The following is a 7,171-nucleotide window of genomic DNA, read 5'->3' as shown; positions in this document are numbered from 1 at the left end:
CACTGTTCATCATCGCGACAACAACTTAGTGAGGACCGGACGCAACGACACTAGATGATCGGACGCAGAAAGTGCAGCGTCCGGTCATATCTAGAGAGGTTCCAGAGCGGCGCAATTGTGACCGAACATGTCTGGTCAATGATGATCGGACTTGGCAGTGCGTCCGACCTCTACGCACGTGCTCAACGGTCAGGACGACCGGATGCATCCGGTCAGTACGACAGCAGCGTCCGATCAGTAGCAGAAAGCTGGGTTTCATCCCCAATGGCTACTTACTCCATGGGACTTATAAATAGACCCCCCCAACCGGGCATTTGATGTGTGGAGAGCTGAGGAAACATACCAAGGGTGTTGATACACCATGTTAGTGATCTCCACTTGCATAGTGCTTAGTGATTCATTAGGTGATTAGCGTAGGTGCGTTGCGAAGTGCTTAGGTTGATTAGACCACAGCTTATGTGCTTGCTCTAGGTTTAGGCCTAGTGTTTAGTGACGTTTGCACACCTCTTACCACTCGGTGCTTGCACACACCATTGTTGTACATCGGAGGGCTTGTAGTCTTGTGAGATCACACCAACCGTGTTTGTGGTGTGGCCGCCACCATGTATCGAAGGGGACAAGGCCCGCGGCGGTTCGGCCGGAAGCTTGATAATGAAGATGGTGGGGAGCGGTTCGGAAGAGGCTTGCCGGAAGGCACACCGGAGACCCACTTGTGTGTGGGGAAAGCCCGGGGCTATCAATGGAGTTACCCAACCGGGAGCTTGGCCCTTCCGATGGATTCCTTGCGAGGGGCTCCAACGAGGACTAGGGGGAAGCTTGAGCGCTTCTCGATACCTCGGTAAAAATACCAGAGTTGTTGACAGGAGTTTGCATATCTCTACCTTACTCTTTAACTTCTGCATTTACATTGTTTGCATAACTCCTTTTGTGGTAGATATAGCAACACACTAGCAAAACCATAGTTGTACATTTAGATAGTTTATCTTTTGCATAGGTTTTGCTAAGGTTAGAAAAAAGGCCATAGTTTAGAGTTAGAGTTTTAAGTTGCCTAATTCAACCCCCCCTCTTAGGCATCATGGTCCCTTACACTCTACATCACATGTAGCTATAAGGTATTGAGTGGGATCCGACAGACGACATCTAGAAAGTTGCAAGGCATTGAGTCAGAGCCAATAGGCGACAACCGTAAGTAGCATCGCCTAAGAGCGCATCTGAGCTCCAACCAACACCCGCCAATGCCATTTGGGGGGAAGTAAGCCTCAAAGGGGGAGGGTCGCCATGAGGAGAACGAGGAGATCTAGAGAGGAGATCAAGGCCCCCGCCACCCAGCATTTGATGGGGCGAAGCACTCAAGTGATGTAGAGAACGACAGAGCAAGCTACTGGTGGCGAGCACCAGACAGCAAGTAGTGTTTGTAGATGCCAAGGAGTAGGAGGGTAGCCATACCAACAACAAGATGGAGAGGAGACCAACTGAGGAGAGCACAAGGGCGTGTTGGGGCATGCTCAGAAGGGGGTATGCTTGCATTGATGCCTTCAAGAAGGAGAGTGACGTCCACGGATGCCACCATCGATGAATAGAGCACTAAGCCCATAAGAGCTTGCGTCCTATAACCTGCTTAGCAGATGCTGCAAGCGCGGATTGGCCATCACGATAGCGGGAGCTAGAATCTACCCCTCCATAGTGGCGCCCTAAAGAGGGACACGACGTCGTTGACGCCATCACCACCGGCTCTAGATAACTAGAGCTAGGTTTTCACCAGGAGGAGAGGGACAGTACTATAGTCATGGGGGGTTAGGCACCCTACACATTGACGCCTCCAAGGAGGTATACGGCGCTGGAGGGCATCGCCGTCAGTCGCACAGACAGGGTCGTGCATGGCTTTCGCCTAAGCTCCCCAAACCTGTGAACTATAGCCCATCATCTTAGGCAGAGGAGGTGATTGACGAGGCCCTCGGCGAGGGGCGCATCCACCACCTCCTTGTGGCCGTAGTACCCGGCGTGGAGCGTGGATCCGAGCATGAGCGCGCACAGCGCATAGAGCTCGTCCATCAGCGGTCTCTGCATGGCATCCACCAGGCCGTTGAGCGCATGCAGCGGTGCTGCTAGAGCCCGACGAGGACACGGATGCCACCATTGTGCCGACGGTGGGGACCATGAGAACGGGCCCGATGAACACGTCCTTGTTGAAGCGCACCAGCACTAGCCCCACGGCCGCGTATGCGTCACCCACGGGGGTCCCCGAGCCTGGCCTCCATCGCTGGGAACACGCCATGGTGGAGCAGCGCGCCTTGGAGCCACGGATCGAACCGCCCGCTCGCCCACAAACAGTGCTAGCCATGTGCGGGACCACCCTCCGTGCGCCGCACCAGCGTTACTATGCGTGCAGGGACAGGGAACCAGAGTTAGCTACCCTGGCACTGCATAGGCGGGTGCCCTCGGGGGCCTCCGTTCGCCCAGTCGCTGTCGCACCATGCACCGGCAGCCACGCGCTAGATCCGGGGCAGAGGCCACCGGATACGTGCCCCAGTGGGCCCACTGGCTGCCTGCTGGCCGCCAGTATGGCCACCGGCCACCGCGCCTGCTCGGCCCCCACGCACCAGATCCGGGGCAGGGGGCACCAGATCCCGTCGGCCTTCGAAGTTCCGTGCAGCTCGAACTCCATGCTCGCCGCCAAGAGCTCGGCGCCGCACTCCACGCGTCCAGCCGAGTGCACCATGTCGCCGCTGGATCCGAGCCCAGAGAACTTGGATCCTGAGCTTCGTGCTCGCCGCTGACCTTCCAAGCTCCGCCACGCCATTGCTGTCACCACCGTTGCTAGCAGCATGGCCCGCCTTGAAAGGAGCAGATCTATGGATGTAGGCACCGGATCTGGCCTCGTAGGGCACGGGTACGCCACCACGTCGGTCCCCTCGTCTGTCATGGAAGAAGGGCGGTCTGGGGAATATGGGAGAGAGTGGGGAAGGGAGGATATGCAAGGGTGCAGAGGCTGCCTTGTTGAGCAGCACCGTAGGCCGCCGCCACCACTCATCAGCGAGCAGCGGCGGTGGCCGAGGGAGCTCGCTGGTGGGGGGCCGAGTGCGGTGGCGGTGGGTGTCGCCCCCTAGTCGCCTCAGGGAGACGACACGGGGGGGATTGTTTTCTCAATGCGTCCTTTCTCAATCCATCTTGGACACAGATTGCCTAGCATGGATGCTGCATGTACCACGTTTGCTTGCAGTCTTGGTTTCTTGCAAAGTCCAGGCATTCCAGGAAAACATAAATAGTCGTCTGGCTCACAGGAACGTTGACTGCTGAGATTCCTTCACAGTTAATGAAGATCAAAGTTGCCACGCATATACTTCAAACCAAACAACATATATGTGATCGACGTAGCCTGAGCAGGCAAAACATATTCAGTTAACATGCAAAATCTAGGCAGTCGTTTTTCCTAGGCAATGGCCCCTGGGTTCCATCCAAACATGCCCTTAGTGACATTTTGACCCGTTCTCATGCCATATTCACCATAAAATACCACATCTCTTATAGTGGTTAAAGGTTAACATAGATGGTCGTTCCTCCTAAAGCGAGCCCTCCATTAACTGATGCAGCGCCCTTTTACGCTGGCCTCTGTTAATTGGGGTGAGCCCTTTCTCCCAGAATTTTTATTTTGGTAGTGCAATATGAGCGTTTTGTAATGCTAATGACACTTTTTGAAACAGCAAACACTTAATAGTAAATTAGTTTATACTTACTTCATCCCAAATTATAAGACGTTTGACTTTTTTGACACCAAGTTTGACCACTCGTCTTATTCAAAATTTTGTGCAAAATATCACTTCTTTTGTCGTGGCTTGCTTTATTAATAAAAGTTCTTCAAAAATGACTTAAATTTATCTATGTTTGCATAAAAATTTTGAATAAGATGAGTGGTTAAATTTGGGGTAAAAAAAATCAAACATCTTATAATTTGGGATGGAGGAAGTAGTTTATCCATTGGTACATGCATGATTAGATAACAGACCACTTATTAGTCCTTTCCAACAAAGTGCAACTTGCAATCCTCTTCACATTCCTTCTTTGTCTTAAAGCGGAGCCTTCCGCACCACCACCATCCATCAGATCTCAAAGTACATAAACCTCTCATACGATCTCCACCACTACCAATTATGTAGCTTGCTGACCTCGTCGTGGCCATCGTCACACTCCTAGTGTTGATGTCCTCTTTAGTTTGCCCTAATAAAGGTCAATCGACTTACATGCAATTTTGTCAGAATATATGAACACTATATGTATATGTATTTGCGTGGAAAGACAAAGGGTATAATTCATGGATTACCATTTATTGTGCCTGCACAAACAACTGAGGATGCCAGAAGAACCATGGAAAGCAGCCAAAGTCCTTGGATGCTCACGTGCCTCTCGCACTTCGCCATTGGTTTTAGGTAAGAGCTAATGCCAACAATATGATTGTTTGAGTGCAGTGTGTCTCGTATCAACCAATGGGTCGTATGAACAATATATATACACTTCATAGTAAAAATCAATCAATCTATTTGTATGTCCATTGTCTGTCCATCTATCTGTCTATCTATTGTCTGTCTATCTATCTGTCTCTCTGTCTGCCTATCTATCTATCTATCTATCTATCTATCTAGCCGTCTATCTATCTATCTCTGTCTACCTATCTACCTTTGTAGCTACCTATCTATCTACCTATCTACCTTTCTATGTACCTATCTATCTACCTACCTATCTATCTATCTATCTATCTATCTATCGGTCTATCTATCTATCTATCTATCATCTAATGGCTGTCTATCACAAAGTCTTGAGACTTCCAATGTTATTTAAAGAAAAAAATAAATTATTGGCCATCAGTTCAATGTAATACTATGTGCCAGGTTTCAAAAAAATATACTCTAGCCAAAAATATACTCCCTCCATTCTAAAGTAGACCATGTGCCAAGGTTCAAAAAATATACTCCAGCCCAAAATATACTCCCTCCATTCCAAATTATAAGACATTTTAGCTTTTCTAGATACATAGTTTTTGCTACGCACTTACATATACACAATGTCTAGCTACATAGCAAAAACAATGTAAATAGAAAAACCAAAACGTCTTATAATTTGGAATGGAGGCGGTAGCAATTTATATCGTTTATTTAGATAATTTTGTCTCAAAATATAGTCTTTTTTATGTTCTGATGTTTTCGATGGGCCATCTCTCAAAAATGCACATTGCTGTACAAAAATGTCCCCTCACATGCAAACACAAATATAACAGGCAAACAAATATATTTTGGTTTTCTTTTCCGATTGTCGGCAGCAAACAAATATGGCAACGAGTGTTGCTCAGCTGGTTGTCTCATGTACACTTGTAGTTTGACCAAGGTACTATGGGCCAACTTAGATTTTAATCGCCCTCCTTATTAATCAATCTAAAAAAATTTCTAAAGTTAGCTATATATATTACAGGACGGAGCGACCTTAATCTATCTGAAAAAGTCTAACACTAACTCTATTCTAGGACGGGGGAGTATATATTGGTTTGGAATTTGGACCAGTAAAAGACAATTGGATACAAGAATCCATGACATGTATGACTCCCTCCGATATCTCTTTCTGTATTATCATGTCTATGTATATCTTTACCTTCATCTTTATATCTCTATCTTGATTTTTGTATCTGTATCTAATATTAAAAAGAATAATGATTCTTTTGTACGCCATCCCATCAAATGACAAGTGGGTCCAAGCCGCTCATGTGCCTCTCCCATAGTTAGCCAAGATTCCGCCAACACTATTAGATTTTATAATCATCTAGTAGCTTAGATTAATTCAAAGAGCATAAAATTAAGACAAAGATTGGCAATTTCTTTCGTAGATCGCTAAGTGTAATAACATCCTAAATTCTGAAACTTCTGAAAATAGGTTTAATTTGATTTAATTATGCTCTTTGGTGTGCATGAAAATATAGAAAACAATAATAATTTATAATATTAAAATCAAATATCAGGTTTCGACACTTGTTGATGCATTCATGCCGCTGCACATATTTTATGATCGATGCTTGTGTTTGGTTTAGACACCTCGGTGCCGTCGGGGGCTTGTTGCCGAGCTTCTTCAGGGCTCATTCGTTTACTCGGGAATAGTTCCCTGGAATTATTCCAGCTTTCCTACCCTCAATCCATGCCGAAAGAATGAGGCTTCAAGCGGTAGGACACCTCCCTATGCCATCTTTTTACTCCCCCCCCCCCCCCCCCCCCCCCCCCCCCCCCCGTTCTCTGGCGTCCAAACAAACATCTGTTGCTCGGATCTACTTTGGCCAAAGTCCACACCGGTCAACCAAGGCACTTTTTATAAAGAGAATGTCTCTTTTCTTCACATCAACCCGCCATCCACTTGTATTCAAAATAATTCAAAACCAGTCATATTTCGTTTGAAACAAATTACCTTTTCTTGATTTTGAACCTGCCGTCCAAAAGCTTTAAAGTCAGATTTCTGATTTATTTTATTTCGCGTAAAAAAGTTTCATTTATTTATAGCAATGCCACTAGACAAAAATTAGCTCATATCTTCTCCGCTTTAGTTCCAATTAGCGTGCCTTTCATGTCTGCGTTCATAGCAACAAGAATATTTATAAAACTAAAAAAGATGGGCGAACTGATCATAGATCAGCTGGTTGGGTTCTTATGATGGAACCTGCCCACCCGGGTTCAAGTTCTCGACTTGGCAGGGTGCTCGTATTTTCCTTAATTTATTCCAAGATTTAACGGTGCTATGCTTTCAGTGGTAGGCGATGTCCCCGTCGACAGCGAGACACATGTGGTGACTTCATGAATCTCAACATCTGCCGACTCAGTCCTTTGCAAGTGCTCATAGGTGTAGAGTTTGCGTACATGTGTTGGGCTGAGTGTGCGTGTTTGTTGTGGACATCTACGTTCTACTATGTAAACTAAAGATGGGGGATGGTGTGGTTCGGCTAACCGGCCCAAAGAAACGATCCTATTGGGTTGACCAGAATACCTCAAACCTGGGTCTGAGTGGTTCGATCCATCCATGCCTCTCGTCGGTGTGGTGGCGAACCGCCACCGTCTCTAGCTCGATCTGCACCGCTGCCGCCGCCGTCATCGTCTCTATCCGAGTGGTTCGACCCATCATTCTGCACCACCGTCTAAGAAGTAGC

The sequence above is a fragment of the Miscanthus floridulus genome, chromosome 13 (assembly GCF_019320115.1).
Source record: "Miscanthus floridulus cultivar M001 chromosome 13, ASM1932011v1, whole genome shotgun sequence".
NCBI classification, from domain to species: domain Eukaryota; kingdom Viridiplantae; phylum Streptophyta; class Magnoliopsida; order Poales; family Poaceae; genus Miscanthus; species Miscanthus floridulus.
This window is presented reverse-complemented; position numbering follows the sequence as displayed.